The sequence below is a fragment of the Bos indicus genome, chromosome 14 (genome assembly GCF_029378745.1).
Source record: "Bos indicus isolate NIAB-ARS_2022 breed Sahiwal x Tharparkar chromosome 14, NIAB-ARS_B.indTharparkar_mat_pri_1.0, whole genome shotgun sequence".
In the NCBI taxonomy this organism is placed as follows: Eukaryota; Metazoa; Chordata; class Mammalia; order Artiodactyla; family Bovidae; genus Bos; species Bos indicus.
The window spans coordinates 62,540,508-62,560,136 of NC_091773.1; the positions used below are offsets into that span (position 1 = coordinate 62,540,508).

The 19,629-nt window shown below is 44.9% G+C and overlaps 1 protein-coding gene across 2 annotated transcripts in view; it reads left to right on the top strand.

The window, feature by feature from the left end:
* The first annotated feature begins 6,204 nt into the window (after positions 1-6,204).
* NCALD (neurocalcin delta) overlaps positions 6,205-19,629 on the top strand; it is a 466,523-nt gene continuing 453,098 nt past the window's right edge. Inside the window, exon 1 of one of the 2 annotated variants that reach the window (XM_070803092.1) lies at positions 6,205-6,242. The gene's annotated coding sequence lies outside the window, so the exon portion shown is untranslated. The remainder of the gene's footprint in view (positions 6,243-19,629) is intronic. The other variant, XM_070803093.1, reaches the window with a different exon arrangement.

Genomic DNA, 19,629 nt, shown 5'->3' on the forward strand with positions numbered 1-19,629 from the left:
AAATGGATCATAAACCTCTATATAAAATCTAAAACTATAAACATTTTAGAAGAAAAACTCTGTGACCTGGGATTAGGCAAAGAGTTATTAGATGTGATACTATAAGGATGATACATGAAGGAAAAAATGGATAAATTAGACTTCATCAAAATGAAAACTTTGCTCTGTGAAGGATCATGGTAAGAGAATGAAAAGATACTCTGCCCCTTGGGAGAAAAATATTTGCAAATCACCTAACTGACAAAGGGTTTGTATCCAGTATATAGCAAGGATACTTAAAACTCACCAATAAGCAAGCAAATGAACCAATAAGAAGTAGAAAATTTTTTGAAAAGATCCCTCAATGGAATTACATAGGTGGCAAATAAGCACATGAAAAGATACTCAACATCATTAGTTATTCAGTCAGGTCAGTCACTCAGTCATGTCTGACTTTGCAACCCCATGGACTGCAGCGCGCCAGGCTTCCCTGTCCATCACTAACTTCTGGAGCTTGCTCAAACTCATGTCCATCGAGTTGGTGAGGCCATCCAACCATCTCATCCCTGGTTGTCCCCTTCTTCCCCTTTGCACATATATGTTAGAATCATCTTGTCAATGTCTATAAAATCCCAACTGCTATTTTTATTGATTGCATTAAATCTATAGATCCCTTTGAAGAAAATTAACATTTTAAAAGTGTTCAGTTTATAATCCAGAAAAATAATAAATATCTCAATCTTTGATAGTAACAGGGTCTTTTCTAATGAGTCAGTTCTTCGAATCAGGTGGCCAAAGTATTGGAGCTTCAGCTTTAGCATCAGTCCTTCCAATGAATATTCAGGACTAGTTTCTTTTAGGATTGAAATCAGTTATTATTAGGGAAATAGAAATTAAAAGTACTACACATGATTTAAAATAGCTTCAACCAAAACAAAACAACAAAAACTTAGCCATATCAAGTCCTGGAATGACTACAGAACAACCAAACACTCCTATATTGCTGTTGAGAATACAATTTCAGAAGCAGTGTGCGTTTCTTTTATAGGCAGGGAAACATGCACTCACTCTGGGACCCAGCAAACCCAGTCCGATGTATTCACCCAAGTGAAACAATAACTTCCATTCACAAAAAACCTGTAGGCCAGTATTTATAGTTGCTTGATTCATAATTGCCCTGAACTGGAAATAACCTAAGCTTCCTTCAACTGTGAGCGGATAAATAACTCATAGTATAGTCACACAATAAAAAGGGATAAACCACTGATGGACTCAACAACACTGATACATCTCACATGCATTGTAGTCAGTGAAAGCAGCCAGTCTTGAAAGGCTACCTACTGTATGATCCCTCTGCTGTGACATTTTGAACAGACAAAACTGTGAGGCAGAAAACGTATCTCCGGATTCCACGGGTTAGGGTTAGGGGCAGGGCTTGATGGAGACAAGGAGCAGCGGCATTTTTGGAGTGATGGCACCATTTTGAATCTTGATGGTGGTGATGGGTTTATCAAAATTTATAGCATGGTCCCTTTAAAAAAGGAACTTTGTACATAAATTTTAAAAACCAATTTAAAAAGAGCCTTCCATGGCTTTGTATTGTTCTTAGAATAAATTCCAAGGTAGACTAAATTTTCAGAGAAGGCAATGGCACCCCACTCCAGCACTCTTGCCTGGAAAATCCCATGGAAGGAGGAGCCTGGTGGGCCACAGTCCATGGGGTCGCTAAGAGTCGGACAAGACTCAGCGACTTCACTTTCACTTTCATGCATTGGAGAAGGAATGGCAACCCACTGCAGTGTTCTTGCCTGGAGAATCGCAGGGACGGGGGAGCCTAGTGGGCTGCTGTCTATGGGGTCGCATAGAGACACGACTGAAGCGACTTAGCAGCAGCAGCAGCAGACTAAATTTTATGTTCTTTATCCTGACTTGCAAAGCAATGCGTGACCTGGCCCTGCTTCTCTGGCCACACTGTCTTTCACCCTCCCCCCCTGCCCACTAGACAAAACTCATTTAATGCACCAACTCAATGGATGATGAGACACCAATTTGCTAGAGCAAATCCAGCGATGGTTTGTGCTGTTACTGTGGTTGTGGAGCCAGGTGGCCGCACCTTCTGTCACTACCTCGGATTGAATCTCTCAAGTTGCTCTTGGGTATGGCCCTACAGTGTCGCACCTCCCACCATTTGCCTTGTGCCTTCCGCCTTGGGACTTCCCTAACCGGTAGTGCTGATCAGTTAACATCGAGCAACATGAGAAAGGAGCCTGCAAGTGAATGTTCTCTTCCTTCCCCACCAGGACTATTTCCCCTGACCCTGTCAGATGTTTGAAGCTTCAGAAGCATCACATTGCTTCTCTGTAGACCAGCAGTCAGCATCTTCCCTTTTGAATCCTTCTTTAGCCTATTCACTAATGCCTCCATGCTGCCTCCTACAATCCCACCATGCTTCCTGCAGCCTCTAGCACAGTCACCAGCTGTGTAACTCATTTCTTTGTAGTTACTGTCTCTGTCGGAGAAGGCAATGGCAACCCACTCCAGTACTCTTGCCTGGAAAATCCCATGGATGGAGGAGCCTGGTGGGCTGCAGTCCATGGGGTCGCTAAGAGTCAGACACGACTGAGCGACTTCACTTTCACTTTTCACTTTTCACTTTCATGCATTGGAGAAGGAAATGGCAACCCACTCCAGTGTTCTTGCCTGGAGAATCCCAGGGATGGGGGAGCCTGGTGGGCTGCCGTCTATGGGGTCATGCAGAGTCGGACATGACTGAAGCGACTTAGCAGCAGCAGCAGCAGCTCTCTCTGTCTTCCTGACTCCTCTTTTCTCTCCATCCTTTCCTGAGATTGCACTTTCCTATAGTTTTGTCACCTAACCGATTGCTTGGGCTCAACTTTCTAGGCAGTTCAGCCAAAGACACCCAATAAGCTTCAGTCACATTCGTTTTCTTTGTGTTCCCAGAATGAGCTGTGTATTTCTTCCCTCAGATTAGAGCTTTGGCTCTTTGTTTCTTCTGCTTGGCTCTCTCCCTAGTTGTTCCAGCTTATCACTCTATGTGCAGTCTTGACATAGCACTCATTTGATGTGGATCTTGTGTGTTCTATCTATGTATCTGTCATCTATCTTTTCTTTTCTTTCATTAAACTAGAAGCCCCACCAGAACATGAATCTTGTCTGCTTTGTTTATTGCTATATCCTGAGAAACTAGAATAGTTTAAAGCCTTGTTAGGAGGCTTTAGGAAATATTTGTGGAGTAGATAAATGAATGAATGTATGCCACCATAGCCCTTCTGCTGTTGCTGTTAAGTCACTTCAGTTGTGTCCGACTCTGTGCGACCCCATAGACGGCAGCCCACCAGGCTCCTCTGTCCCTGGGATTCTCCAGGCAAGAACACTGGAGTGGGTTGCCATTTCCTTCTCCAATGCATGAAAGTGAAAAGTCCAAGTGAGATCGCTCAGTCGTGTCCGACTCTTAGCGACCCCATGGACTGCAGCCTACCAGGCTCCTCCATCCATGGGATTTTCCAGGCAAGAGTACTGGAGTGGGGTGCCATTGCCTTCTCCTCACGTCCACTAGGATGGTATAAACTTGAAAAATGGCAAAGAACAAGTGTCGGCAAGAATGTGGAGAAATTGGAATGTTCACACACTGCTGGTGAGACTCTAAAATGGTGCAGCTGCTTTGGAAACCAGTGTAGCAGTTCCTCAAATGTTAAACTTAGAATTACCATGTGACTCAATATTTCCACTCCGAGATAGACTCCCATGAGAAACATACATCCACACAAAAACCTATACATGAATGTTCACAGCAGCATTATTTAAAACAGCCCCAAAGTGCAAACAACCTAAATGTTCATCAACTGAAAAAAAGGATGAAAGAAGATATCTATACCATAGGATATCGTTTGTTCATAAAAAGGAATGAAGTACTGTTGACATGGATGAACCTTGAAAACAGTATTCTTTACGTGAAAGAAAGCAGTCACAAGAGATTTCATATTGTATGAAGAGTTCATTTATATGAAGGGCCACAGTGGGCAAATCCATAGAGAAAGATTAGTGTTTGCCAGGGGCTGGGGGTTGGGAAAGAAGAAGAAAATGAGTGCTGATAAGCATGACATTTCTTTTTTAGGGGATGAAAATCAGTTCTAAAATTGATTGTGGTGATAATTGTACAGCTCTGTGAATATACTACAAATATCAAATTGTATACTTTAAATGGGTGAATTGAATGCTATATGAGTTGTATTTTAACAAAGATTTTTTTAAAAAGCAGAGACTATTAAAATTAAAACTAGAGAAAGTGGGTTTTTAAACCATTCTCAGAGACACTCCCACCCCAAGCACTGCCATCTTCTGCCCATCAGGGTTCTTCCTGCAGTCTGTAGGCGATGACCTCAATGGTACAGACCACAGGTTACAAAATGATGACCTAGGGACATTTTGTGGCCTACAAACTCTTCTTCTTCTGTTTTTTTAGTGCACAGAGCATTAAAAAAATTTTTTTTAAGTTGCCAACATTTTAAAATTAGAAGAGTTCACACTAAATAGGGGTTTTTGGCTTCTTCATGGGGGGCGGGGATGGGGAGGGGAACAAAACAAAATAAAAAATAAGCAATCCCAGTTCGATGGCTACACTGGACCTGTATTTTCCACGTGGAAAAATGAGACTGTCTCTTTTAGGGCTTGTTGTTCTTCCCTGTTTGGCCCTGTATCAGCAGCCTGAATCACTTCTTTGTTACTTCTTTTTAATCCTTTTGGGATATTTAAGTTTGCAACACCTGCACAGACCTTTCCCAGCATCAGAACTTTTTTGTCATTCCATTGCCTCAGGCTCAGCTGGATGATTGGCTAATTCCTGGTTTTCCAATCCTGGTTGCCTGAATCTCCTGGGATTCTTGTAAAATGTCTGCAAGCGAGACTGCAACCCAGTTAAACTGGAACCTATTGGGGCAGGCGGGCTTACCAAAAAATCCAACTCTCTAGGTTCCAAAGTGTATCCAGGGAGGCGAAGCAGTTGGGCTAATGTGCTAATTCAATTCAAGAGCAAACTGTAGTGTCCAATAATGGTTTAACAGCCTCTCTGGTAAGTTTTGTTTCTTAAGCTTCGCCTGAAGGAGTGGAAATGGAAGGCAGAACTAAGACTGTGGTTTTGGTCAGGTGAACCTTTTACCTGATTTTCAAATCAGAGTTGATGTCTGAATCTAAATGTAAGTGTCATTTTTTAACCACTAGTCATATTAAAAGATTTCGTAATCAGAACAAGTATGAGCAAGTCATGGTGCCTTTACAGCTTTGCATGGTGCCTTTTTGTTATTTTTATCAGCAAGCTTTTTAATCAATGAAATTGATTTGCTCTTCTGTGGGTTCTGGAAACGTTGACAAGTACAGGAAGTTATGGTGGCTTTTTGAGAGGTCATGAGTGGCCAACACAAGACAGGAATTGTGGTGGCAGTCACTCGATAAATATTGGTTGAATAAATTGATAAGAGATTTGCTGCTTCTCATCTCCAGTGGAGATGGACGATTTGGTGACATTCTCTGGTGGGCTACAGGAGGTGGGGGGAACATCGTGAGGAAGAGATCCCTTAGATGTCCTTTCCACCTTTTTGTTGAGTTCTGGTAGAGAAAAAACACTGGTTAGGCAAGGTGGCCCATCACCACCTTGTGGGTTTGTCCTTCTAAGGCTCCCTTGAACTTAACCTCTGCGTGGCGGAGACCCGAGGATCTCCCGGTCGACGCCCAGAAGATGCTCTGTGTTGAACCTGACCTTCCCACGGCCCAAACAGGCAAACAAATGGCGTCCCTTGGAAAGAATCAGTGTAGCCTGGCTAGAAGCCTGGCTGGAAGCTCGGCAGCGGGCTAGGAGTAGGGAGTACGACGGGGATAAGTCTAGCGGCTGCACCCAAGAAAATAGGGGTGTCCACTGCACCTGCAAACCCCACGCGCGCCTCGGCTTGGCCCCCTGCATCCCAGCCGGCTGCCCACCCTGGAGAGGCTGCCTGGGGGGCAGCAGTGTGTGTGTGCGTGTGTGTGTGTGTGTGCGTGTGTGTGTGCGTGTGTGTGTGTGTGTGTGTGTGTGTGTGTGTGTGTGGAGGTGGGGGGGGGGTGTCGGCGGCTGCTACAAGGGAGGCGGCGAGGGAGGCTGGGGAGGGGGGCGCGGCGGGCGGTGGCGCGGTCCAGGGGGAGGCGGGCGGAGGGAAGGCGCTGCCGCCGCCGCCTCACCCGCGGCGACACAGACGCCGGGAGCGGCCGAGGCGGTGAGTCGCAGCGCCTTCCCTCCGCTTCTCGGGAGCTGGAGCGGAGCCGGAGTTGCAGCCGGGCGGGTGTGCAGGGGCGAGGGCGCCAAGAGCAGCCGCCGCGGGAGCCGACGCTCTCGGGGCGCGGCGGGCGCAGGGGTGGGCGCGAGGGGCGCGCGGTCCTGGGCACCTGGTCCCCGCTGCCCTTCCCGGGTGCAGCTCATTCTGTCAGTTCCCCTGTCCTCCACTCAATGCCTCCGAGGGAAGATAGAACTAAACCAAAGACCCCGAGGAGAGCGGCAGGAAAGGAGAGACCAACTTTGCTAAGGGAAGCGCAGAGGCGCGCAGGGCGGGCAGGATGGGGGCGCGCTGGGTCGGAAGGGGGCGTTCGTGCGCCTGGTGGCCCAGGACACCAGAAGCATCCTTCCGGGGGTCGGGGGAAGAGGTGGGGGTCGCGGGCACTCGCGGATTCCGGGGGGAGCCTCAGAGTCGGCCCTCCGAAGCCGCAGTGGGCGTGTACGAGGGGTGGGCTCCTGCAGAGGGGGCTTTAGGAACCACCAGAAGGCGCCAGGGAACCCCGATGAGGAAGTGGTCTGCATGTGTGGACTCAGGACCTGAAGGATTTGTGTCTCTTGCCCTCGGAGACTCGGGAAGGGGTGTGCTGGGGAGATGTGTTTGAGTGTTTTTCAGTGCATACCAATTTATTTTTAGCTCCCAGAGAAGCAGGATGTGCAAAGTGGGTTGTATCAGCCGGGAGGGGCAGGAGGTCTCCCTGTCCGCAGGAAATACACAAGTTTCTTGCTGCAGATGCTTGCTTTAACTTTCATGCCTGGAGAAATGAAAGCTATTTGGCTGTCTGCTGGTCTCCCCGCAGGGCCGCTTTCTTCCTGCGGGTCTGTCTGGGGCTGCAGGCCCGGCGCGTGCGCTTCTGTTGTTGAGTGCAAGACCCAAATAATGATACTTATTCTGCTCCGTCCGGCAGCCGGTGCGAAACACAGAACCAGGGCTGCCGAGGTCTCACTCGCAGAGAAGGAAACCGCACAGGCTTGCTCAAAGTTTTCCCAGTTCTCGCTGATTTGAAAATGATAGACCTAAGCCTCTGTATTGCCAAGAGCAGACTTTGCTGTCCTGGTTTCTCAGACTTGATTGGAAAGGCTTGTGAGGTTTTTCTGTCCAGCTGGGAAATGATGTTCTAGGGTCTGATGTGGTGTGCAAGGCCACAGCAGAAGAGAAATGGATAGTATGGCAAAAGGGGTAGTGTGGATGTCCAGGTCAGGCTAGCGAGGGCTAATTACAGACTTGGGGATGGGGTTTCCTTCAGAAGAAGAGGCTTAAGAAGCTGAAATCCAAATGTTCAAAGATACCCAAGCCAGACCTCTGGAGATTGCCTTGAAATCTGCCCATTTCAGTCACTCAGCACCCATCCTGAATATTCTTTCTCTTTAAATGTGCTTAGGAGAGTGGGCTGTGAGGAGTGTGGACTTTGCAGCCAGACTGCGGGATATGAATTCTGGTTGGGACATGAATAGCTCTCAGGCTGTGGGCTCCTTGCTTAATCTCTCTGTTTCCTGATCTGTGATGTGAGGTTGACGCATACTAAAAAGCACAGACATTGCTTTGTTGACAAAGGTCCATATAGTCAAAGCAATGATTTTTCCACTAGTCAAGTATGGATTTGAGAGTTGGACCATAAAGAAGGCTGAGCACCGAAGAATTGATCCTTTCGAATTGTGGTGCTGGAGAAGACTCTTGAGAGTCCCCGGGACTCAAGGAGATCAAACCAGTCAATCCTAAAGGAAATCAACCCTGAATATTCATTGGAAGGACTGATGCTGAAGTTGAAGCTCCAGTACTTTGGCCATGTGATGCAAAGAGCCTACTCACTGGAAGAGACCCTGATGCTGGGAAAGATTGAGGGCAGGAGGAGAATGGGGTGACAAAGGATGAGATGGTTTTTTTAAATTTTAAATTATATATATTATATTGAAGTATATAGTTGACTTATGAAGTTTGAACTCATTACTCTTATTACATTTGTTGATGTCTGCTGCTTTCTGTCAGTTCTTATTGTCACTGATTTAGTTTATAACTTCACCACCTCTTGCCTGAATTGCTCCAGTTGCCTTCACACTGGGCTTCTTGCTCCAAATCAGGACACTTTTGCTTCAATCGATTCTCTAAATTGCAACTAGAAAACTTGCTTTGAATGACCCTATACATGAGACAGCAAAAGAGACACAGATATAAAGAACAGACTTTTGAACTCTGTGGGGGAAGGCGAGAGTGGGAGGATTTGAGAGAATAGCATTGAAACATGTATATTACCATATGTGAAAGAGATCACCAGTCCAAGTTCAATGCACGAAACAGGGCACTCAAAACTGGTGCACTGGGACAACCCAGAGGGATGGGATGGGGAGGGGGGGGTTCGGGATGGGGGACACATGTACACCCATGGCTGATTCATGTCAATGTATGGCAAAAACCACCACAAAATTGTAAAGTAATTAGCCTCTAATTAAAATAAATAAATGAATTTCTAAAAAAAGAAGACTTGCTTTGAAAACAAAAATCTAAGCCAGTCATGCAGCCTAATTCCTTCAGAGGTTTTCTGTGGTTTTCAGGATGGAGTTTGGACTTCAAGACCTTTGTGACTGTACACTTGTCTCCTTGCCACCTTCATCTCCCAAGCCTCCCTGTGTGTAGCCTTGACTCAAGTCACTGAGTCTCAACACCTGCCATCTTCCCATCCTTTTTCGTCTGGTCAACTCCTATGCATTCTTCCCTGCTCAGCTGCAGTGACATTACCTTCCAGCAGACCTCTGGGTACCCGCCTCCTCCCCAGCTGACCGAACTACCCTTGTTTCATGCTGCAATTGCACCATACACGTACCCCTCTTATCACTCTGCATCATCTACATAGATCTTCCCAAGCTGCAAGTGCCTGGACAAGTGGATTGTTATTATATAAGTAATTGTTGGATGAATAAATGAACATCAGTCAACCAAAGTTCCTAGCTTCCCAGGTGGCGCTAGTAGTAAAAGAATCCACCTGCCGGTACAGGAAACAGAGGAGACAATCCCTGGGTCAGGAAGATCCCCTGGAGAAGGGAATGGCCACCCACTTGTCTTCTTGCCTGGAGAATCCCATGGACAGAGGAGCCTGGCAGGCTACAGTCCATGGGGTTGCAGAGTCAGACATGACTGAAGCGACTTAGCAGGCATGCACAAAGCCAGAAGCAAACGTGGAAAATAATAGAGAGGAAGACCAAACCAGTCTTTATATATATTACTCTGCAATTAAAAAAAAAAAACTTTGGAAAATATTAAGGAATCAAAGTTCAGTCGCTCAATTGTGTCTGACTCTTTGCGATCGCATGGACTTCTTCATGTCAGCCTTCCCTGTCCTTCACCAATTCCCAGAGCTTACTCAAACCCATGTCTATTGAGTCGATGATGACACCGTCTCATCCTCTGTTATCCCCTTCTCCTCCTGCTTTCAATCTTTCCCAGCATCAGGGTCTTTTCCAGTGAGTTGGCTCTTCACATCAGGTGCCAAAGTATTGGAGTTTCAGCTTCAGCATCAGTTCTTCCAATGAATATTCAGGTTTGATTTCCTTTAGGATGGACTGGTTTGATCTCCTTGCAGTCCAAGGGACTCAAAGGCTGGTCAAAAGAAATGTGGTAGACTCTTGTGGAATAATTTCAGAGATTTTTTTTTAATTGTAAGGGGTCAGACTAACAATGGAGAAATGTAGTCATTTGAGCTCTTTCCTTACTTTCCTCAGGTTGGCTGTGAGGAATGGGGGTTCGGCTATCTGAGAGGTGTGCAATGAAATAGGTCCTGAAGGTAGAATGAAGGTTGCTACATGCATGGGCTTGGGAGCCCTTCCTGGGAGTGTAGCTTCCCCCCAGAGAGTGGGTGTCAGCCTGCCCTGGGATTGGTATGATGAGAACAGAAACTCTCCTGTCATCAAAGCTCCTCTGTACTTTTCAGACAATTCAGTGGGTTCTGTGGGTGTGCTTCTGACTGAGGCGGCATTTCCAAGCGCTCCTGGACTGAGCTTCCAGGAGCCCTGCAGAGTGAGATAAGAGAGCGTGTGGATCTCTGGGATAGCCCCAGAGTCTGATTTCATGGCTCCAGAGCAGGGGTTTTTGTAAACTGAAAGATCTAAAAATGCTTTTTAAGGTTTTTAAAGGGTTTAAAACACAACACATCAAAACACAAAGAAGAATATATAGTGGAGACCACGCCTAAAATACTTACTACACAGTTCTTTACAGAAAAACTGCCAGCTGCTAGTCTCAAGCTAAGACAGTTGGCTTCATTTTGCCTGTCATCTGTGATAGATTGGTCGTGGCTGCCTGGAGAGCTGGGGTGAAGAGGAATCCAAGACTGGGTCCAGGCTCAGTAGGAAAGAGTGCTGTGGTCAATTAGTGATGTCTGTCAGGGTGTGGGATTAGGCAGTAATGACAGCCAGGCTTGGTCCTCACCATCCCTCTCTATCACTATGATTGAATATCCCAGCATTCCTCACAGTGGCAGACTGTGGCCATTGGCTTTGATTGAGTCCCATGCCTGTTTTTGTGGCTGGAGTTCCACACCAGTCTAGGGCTTGGGCTTGGTTATAGGTTTCATTGCTGAGCCATAGGCTAAGAAGTAGGAGCAAGGGTGTTTCTCCAGCAGAACATTGTTATACTGGCTCCAGAAGATTGAGCCATAAAGTTTGGATTGAAAACCAATAGACGTTCACTTACAGTAGTGTCAGCATTCCCGCTTAACTGATGAGGGAAATAGGCTAAGGGGCACTCAGTAGCTTGCTGGAGGATACATGGCTGGCAAACAAAGGAGTTCTGATTTGAAACCCATAATTGATGCACTTAGTAGGGTCATTTGTGACAATTTAAAATGAGTTTAGCCTGAAACTCTATTCTTTTCATTTCTGAAAATATAGGTAGATAATGTCAAGAAATGTTAAGTACTGGCTGGCTGGAAGACTCAAGAAGAAAAGAACATAGACATCTTTGGCTAGATATTTACTCAGTTATCCAATTCAATTAATATTTTTGAGGAGTTTTTCTGTGCAACTTTTTGTTAGGTTCTAGAGATTCAGCTGAATATGAGCTAGTCCCCTATCTTGAAGGAATTTGCATTCCAGCTTGAAAGTGCAAGAGATAACAAGGGAACAAATTGCTGGAAGAAGGGGTATGTGGCGGGGAGGTACAGGAGCTACGCCCCCTTGATGGGGACAGTGATCTTCCCGTTTGTGTATCCCCGTGTAGTTTGCGCAATAGGTGAGCAATATTTCTTAAATACATTTTAAAATTATGGTTAAAACACAGAACATAAAGTGTACCATTTTAACCATGTTTAAGTGTATAGTTTTGTGGCATTAAGTGCAACTGCAACCAGTGTGCATCTCCAGAAATTTTTCATTTTCCCAAACGGAAACTCCACACCTGTTATACAAAAGCTTTTCCTTTCTACCTGCCCACTAGTCCCTGGCCACCACCCTTCATTCTGCTTTCTGTTTCTATGGATTTGACCACTTCAGATGCCTTATAGAAGTGAAATCATACAATCTTTGTCCCTTTGTGACTAGCTTATTTCACTTAACGTGTCTTCAGGATTCACTCATATTGTAGCATGTGTCAGAATTTCCCTTCTTTTTAAAGCTGAATAATATTCCATTGTATGGATATACCACATTTGTTTATCCATTTTTCTGTCAAGGGACACATGTATGACTTCTGTCTTCTGGCTATTTTGAGTGATGCTGCTATGAACATAAACCCTATAAAAGGTTGATCAGCCAGAGTCCTGCTGCGCAGCAGATGACAGACTCAAAAGCGTATATAACTGGCGACTTCCCTGCAGTCCAGTGGTTAAGACTCTTCGCTGCCACTGCCGGGGTCATAGGTTTGATCCCTGATTGGGGAACTAAGATCCTGCAAGCTGCAGAGCACAGCCAACGACAACAAAAAAGGTGTAACTGAAAAAACCTAAATGAAGGGACTATAGTCGTAGTCCCTGCTTAACCTCGGTTTTGCTTTCTAAGGGTTCAGTTACTGGTGGTCAACCGTGGTCTGAATATATTAAGTGGAAAATTCTGGAAATAATTCAAATGACAAGATGTTCTGAGTATTGTGATGAAATCTCACATTGTCCTGCTCCAACCCTGTCCAAGACAAGGCGAATCCCTTTGTCCAGAGAATCCCGTTCATTGGTCATTAAGAAGGTCCACTGTCATGGTATCTTGGTGCTTGTATGCAAGTCACCCATTGTCTTTAAAAACGGCCCTAAAATGCAACAGTAATGATGCTGGGAATTCGGGTATGCCAAAGATAAGCTGGAAGTGCTTCCTTTAAATGGGAGGTGAAGGTTCTTGACTTAACAAGGAAAGAAAAAAATCTTATGCTAAGGTTGGTGGGATTTATGGTAAGATGAATCTTCTATCCATGACATTGTGAAGAAGGAATTCATGCTAGTTTTAAAAAATTTATTTATTCTTAATTGAAGGATAATTGCAATATTGTGTTGGTTTCTGCGGTACATCAACACGGACCAGTCATAGGGATACGTATGTCCACTCCCTCTTGAGCCTCCTTCCCACCTCCCACCCCAGCCCACCCCTCTAGGTTGTCACAGAGGCCCAGTTGAGTTCCCTGAGTCACAGAGCGAATTCCCACTGGCTGTCTGTTTCACATATGTTATTGTGTATGTTTTTGCTGTCGTACCTCAAACAGCAAAAGTTATGGCATCAGTGCGTGATAAATGCTTAGTTAAGATGGAAAACGCATCAGATGTGTACAATAAGATATTTTGAGAGAGGGGAAGAGAGCACACTCACATAATTTTATTACAGTATATTATTATAGCTGTTCTATTTTATTTGTCCTTGTTAATCTCTTACTGTGCCTAACATAAATTAAACTTTACCATAGCTATTTATGTATGTATGACTGAACTGAATAGCTATGTATGTACAGGAAAAATCATAGTAAATATAGGGTTCAGGATTATTGTGGTTTTAGGCATCCACTGGGGTCTTGGAATGTATTCCCCATGGATAAGAGGGGACCACTGTGTTCGGAAAGTTGTGGGTTACGTTAAGGGAAATCCTATAGAATGGCTAGACAAGTGTGCAGGCCTTTACTACCCAGCCCTGAAAGGGTGACGTGAAAGAGCAGTTTCTGGGATTGCTTTTCAGCAAAATACAGCAATTCCAGAAACTGCTGTGGCCTGGCCGGGAGGCACCAGGTGAGTAAGTCCCAGCCACTCTTTTCTCCGCATTGCTGGTGTCCGATTGGCCAAACCATCCAGAAGCCAGAGGGCTGGAAATGCGAGGACTACCTTTTTCATAGCAATCAGCCTCTCAGGGCTGAGAGCAGAGTGGAGAAGGGAGGAAGGTGGATCTGGAGGGACAAAGCAGAGGGAATTCAGCACCAGGGAACATTACGGTTATCCTTTACAGGTAAGGGAGCATCAAGAGGCTGAGGGAACTATTCTAGATTGGTAGCTAGTGAGTTGTGGAGCTGGGATTTCAACCCATGGATGTGTTTTTCTTCTGTACATCCAGTTGGTCCTGAAATGTTAGGGTTTTCAGAATCCTGTGTGTTTTGATTCTTTGATAATAATCTGATTTGCTCAACTGTCAAAATGTAGAGTGACTGCTCAGAAATCACCTCCCCGCCTTTCTTTTCCTAAATAACAACATGTATTTTGTAGATAGGTTTCATAGCTGATTGGTTATGTTTCAGTAATAAATATGATTAGCTTTCTGTGCAGTTGATGGGGGTGACAATATGTCCTTGAAACACACGTGAAAAAGACACAAGTTTGTTTTGTTTTACTTTTAACTGAAGGCTTCAAAAGAGTTGACAGTGTAACCTGACTACTTAAACATTAATGAGATTTCAGCCTCATTGGAAGAAAGAGTGTTGAGGATAAGGGAGGTGGTAGTTCCCTCCCTGCTATTCTGGCCGGAGGGTGCAGAGGGCAGAGTCTAGCTCGGGGGATGGGAGTGGGGTGGGGGTGAGCCCGTCTCTCCTGGGGCATGACTTGAGGGGCTGTCTAGCCAGGAAAAGCTCTGTGGGAGCCTGATTATTATGGTTTCCAAATACGCGAAGTACTGCGCTGGGGAAAAGACCTATTCTGGGGCCAGGACTAGGCTCACTGTGAAAACAGCTGGCTGCTTTGCAAGGCCTCATATTTTCCATTCCCCGAGGTTGCGAGGCTGAGGCCACGGTGAGAGAGGTGGCTGAGGGCTTGTATGAGTTTCCTGTGGCCTCTATAACAAATTACCACAAACTGGGCGGCTTAAAATAATAGAACTTCATTTTCTCACCGTTTTGGAGGCCAGAGGCCTGACATCAAGTTATCAGCAGCGCCAGGCTTTTTCCAGAGGCTCTGGAGGAGAGCGTGTTGCTTTCTTCTCCTCGTTTCTGGTGGCTTTTGGCATTTCTTGGTTTGAAACTGCATCACCTCTGCTTCTGCCTCCATGATCGCCTGGCCCCCTCCTCTCCTCTGTGTGTCCCTTATAAGGACATTTGTCATTGCATTTAGGGCCACCTGGATAGTAATTCTAGATAATTTGTTTCCCCCAGTTTTATTGAAAAATGCGGACATATGTCACTGTAAATTTAAGGTGTACATACGTACAGCAGGATGGTTGCATTTACATGTAGTGTGAAATGGTCACCAGAGAGGTTCAGCTAGCATCCATCATCTCATATAGATAGAATTAAAAGAAAGAAGAAAAGAGAAACATGCTTCCCCTTGTGATGAGAACTCTTAGGATTTATTTTTGTTTAACATCTTTCCCATACATCACCCAGCATCATACTGTGTACATTCTGCCCCTACTTATCTTATAAGTGGAAGTTTGTACCTTTGGACCGTCTTCCTCCAATTCCTTCTCCCCCCGTCCTCTGCCTCTGGAAACCACAAATCTGATCTCTTTTTCTATGAGTTTTGTGGGGTTTAAAAAAATGTGTTTGTTTTTAGATTTCACGTGTAAGTGATATATAATATTTGTCTTTGTCTGACATTTTATTTAGCATAATGCCTTCAAGGTCCATCCATGTTGTTGCAAATGGTAGGATTTTTCTCCTTTTGATGGCTGAGTAATATTCCACTGTGTATATATACCACAGCTTCTTTATCCATTCATTATCAGTTGAATAGGTTGTTTCCTTGTCTTGGCTATTGTAAATAATGTTGCTGTGAACATGGGGTTGCAGATACCTTTCTGAGTTAGTATTTTCATTTTCTTTGGATTTATCCCCAGAAATGAAATTGCTGGATCGTATGGTAGTTCTATTTTTAATTTTGGAAGATCTTTCATTTCGTTTTCCATAGTGGCTGTTGTTGTTGTTTATTGTTCAGGTGCCAAGTCATGTCACCCCTTTGTGACTTCATGAACTGCAGCATGCCAGGCTTCCCTGTCCTTCACTATCTCCTGGAGTTTCTTAAATTCATGTCCATTGAGTCAGTGATGCCATCTAACCATCTCATCCTCTTTGACCCCCTTCTCCTCCTGCCCTCAATCTTTCCTAGCATCAGGATCTTTTCCAAGGAGTTGACTCTTCTCATCAGATGGCCAGAGTTCCAGGTTACAATCCCACCAATAGTATACAATGGTTCCCTTTGGTTTCTTCACATCCACATGAGCATTTGTGATCTCTTGTCTTTTTATTGATGCCCATTCTAACAGTGGTGAAGTGACATCTCATTATAGTTTTAATTTGCATTTTGCAAGATGATCTTATTTCAAGATCCTCAACTTTATTACATCTGCAAAGACCCTTTTTACAAATAAGATCACATCCACCTGTTCCTGGAGCTAGGATGTGGACACACCGTTAGCAGGGGGTCCACCATGCACCCCACAACAGACTCAAGTGTACACTGCAACTCTTGATCCTCTGATTCTGTCACGATGCCCATAGATTTGGTTCCTATCAGTTCCTCCCCCTGGATCTTATACGTGCTTTTGATTTGATCTATTGAAATTTTAACTTTAAATGACAAAGCAAACAAAATTCTTAGAATCTGTGCCATCATTTATTTCTGAAATGAAGGGGTGAGTGAAAAAGGCTGTCAAAATCCAGTTTGAGCTCTGCCTTTGCTGGAAGTTTTCTGTACTTTGCTCTGTCCAGTGGCCTTGGAGGAAGTGAATGGGAGAAGAGCAGCCTCTGGGCCTGTTCTGGCTTCTCACCTGGGGTTGCAGGATGCTTTTAAAATTGTAATTGCTCAGATGTTAGTATCTTTCAGGAACATGAAGCAGAATGAGTAAAGGTTCAAGGTTTAGGTTTTTAGAAGGCATGGGCTTAGAAATGTGATTTGTAAATGCTGCCAGCCCATCAACAAGCCTTTTATGCATGTGTTTTCAATACTGAGCCCGAAACTGGGGCCTGTGTACACCAGGCACACAGGGTGAAGTCAAGGGTAACTCTGGCCATTACCTGGATAATTCGATAACTATAACTCATCAAGTGGACTGTATCAAGAGAGTCCACACCCCAGGGTGTAAATTATTCTGTTTGTTTGTCTGTATTGATCACTTTAGCTGGGTAAGAGCCAAACTTACCAAACAGACCCTCTGTGTTATGGGGAGGTAGCTGTAATATGGGGAGGCGTTTCTCTCCAGGGGGCAGCAAATTTTGGCTGCAGTTAAGAGAAAGAGGAAAGGAAAAGAAGGTAAAATGTCCCTTCACGTTATTATGTATTCTGCTGTAACACTGTTACTCTAGTTAATATTAATTTTGGATTTGTTTGCTTTGAATAGTATACCTGAAGTACTGAGATACTTAGAAAATTTAGTCACACCAGTTGAAGAAAATGGTTTGCCTTGCACAAGACTGGATACACAATTTATGAGATGCAGTGCAAAAAGAAAATGGGTGGCCCTTGTTAAAAAGTTATAAAGAATTTCAAGATGGTGTCAGTGAGCCTTAGACCAAGCCAGGGTTCTTCTGAGCATAGGGCTTGCATGACCCTCTGCACAGGTCATCTGTCCATGAAGCTGGCCTGGAGTCACAGAGATGCTTAGATTGGCATCTTCCAACTTATTGGCATCTTCTTGACCCCCAAAGAGGGACCAGGCCAGGTGAAGCAGATGCTCCTGTATGGACAAGGACAGTGAGCAGGCTAGCCATCTCTAGTCTCCTCTGCGTCTCTCTCCTCCCTTATCCACCTGCCTCTGTGCCCTGAGAGGCAGGTCTCTATCACCAGTATCAATGTCCATCCTTGTCTTCTGATTTCTAGTGTAATTCTGTCTCTGGGGGGGTCCAGCCACTCCTGGGAGGGGGAGGGGAGAGGGAGGTAGAGAAGTTATTTCCTGAGTTCCCTCCTGTTGGCTTCATGCTGCAGGGTGGCTGACCTGTTGCCCAAGGCCATGGCTCCATCCAGACAGCCTCTCCTTACCGCTGTCTTCGGGTGCCTTGAGTCACTCCTCCCCTGTGGCCCTCAGGCCTAGGATGGTCATGCTCCCTGCTATTGCGAGCCTAGCGTTCACTGCTTTCTCGAACCCCTCACTGCTGTCTTCTCACTAGCCTCCTCCCTAGGATCCTTCCTGGAATCACAGAGACCTCTGGGCCCTAACAGAGCTGGCAACCCTCTGCCAGGGCTGGACCATGACTTGCACTGCTGTGGAGCTGAAAGAGCGGCTGATGGCTCTGATAACACGTGACTGCTGCATCAACTCCTGGGAAAGCAGGGCAGTCAGGAAGCAGTGTGTCCACACCGCAGTGGTGGAGAACATGTGCCGGGAGGCAGGCGCATGAATTCTCTGGCATCATTTTGGGTGAGTCATCTCATCTGCAAAATGAGCGTAATGATAGTTCTTCGCCTCTGGGGTTGTTCTGGGCATGCAGTGACGTCACATGGGTATCATGCTTGGCACAGTGCCTGCTCTGCAGTAGGTGTTCATGAAGTCTGGTGGCTTTTACCATTAGTCCTCTGGAGTGTCCCCTCGAGGAGATGCACTGTCTACCTTGTCTCTGATCTGAACCAAGGTGCCACAGCCTCCCCTTACACCCATGATGATCAAGTTTCACTGGTTCCCTGTTGTTTTGAGTTATTTCTGTCTATTTCAATGAGATGGTAGTGTTGTGGAGGCCGGGGATACTATTTCCAGAATTCTCTTGGTACTAATCTAAGTTTCCAACTTAGTAGCTAACACATCATTAAACTGTTAAGAAATGTGTCTGGGCTAAATATAGTGACCACATAATTTATTGTTCACACCAGGACACTTTTGAGTGTGAACAAGGACAACTTTTTTAATGTTCATAACAAAACAACAGGCGCAAACACCGATGTCCTAGGTAATCCAGGCAAACAGGGACATGTCATACCCCTAGTTAAGTGAGCCTTACAATAGTCTTCCAAACGGGTTTTAAAGTTTGCCATGCTACCCTCTTTTGTGTTAGTCTGCCTTTGGTTTATGAAGTAAAAACTTGAGATTTCAGTGACATAGAAAGAATGTGTTTGACACGCCTAGTAGGCTCTTTGCTAAACAATTTCTTACTGGAGTGTGGTTGTTTTATAGTGTCGTGTTAGTTTCTGCTGTGCAGCAAAGTGAATCAGCCACAGTGGGTCAGCTCTGTGTGTACATATATCCCTTCTTTTTTGGATTATCTTCCCATGTAGGTCATCACAAAGCATGGAGCAGAGTTCCCCATGCTATGCATTAGTTATCTGTTTTATATAGAGTGAACACTCCTAGTGGATTCTTGGCCCAAATTTGAGACCATAGGTCAGGACTGCTCATACAAATAGAGGCCTACTTTTATACTTTATGATTCTACTTGATATTGGGCACTTACTTACAGAACTTTCTTCTGTTCCTACTTTCGCTCTCCGCATTTAGTCTCCTGATTTTTGTTCTTCTTGGACAAAAATAGTAATCATTTGCGTTTAAGAGATGGCAAAACAGATTCATATACATATATTTTTCCGAACATCTCTGTCTTTGTATTTCTGGTTGCCTAGGTGACATTTCCAAGAGAATGTGTGGTAATCTGCTATTATTAAAGTAGCAATAACATTATTAAATAGTAGCCTATTTTTAGGCTGTTGTATACCTTTCTTTTTCCCCCACCAGACTATGTAATTGGTTTATTTTTTCTGTTTCCATTATTGGAAGGCCATGTATAGCTTCCTTCCTCTGGTTCTAATTTGAGGGTTAATTAACTTTTTGAAAATTGACACAGTAATTCAGTACCTTCTCCATTCAGCATTACTGAGTCTGTACTGATGAACGTTAGATGGTATCATCAACTCAATGGACATGAGTTTGAGCAAACTCTGGGAAATGGTGAAGGACAGGGAAGCCTGGTGTGCTGAAGTCCATGGGGTGGCAAAGTGTCGGACACAGCCCAGCGAATGAACAGCAACAACAAA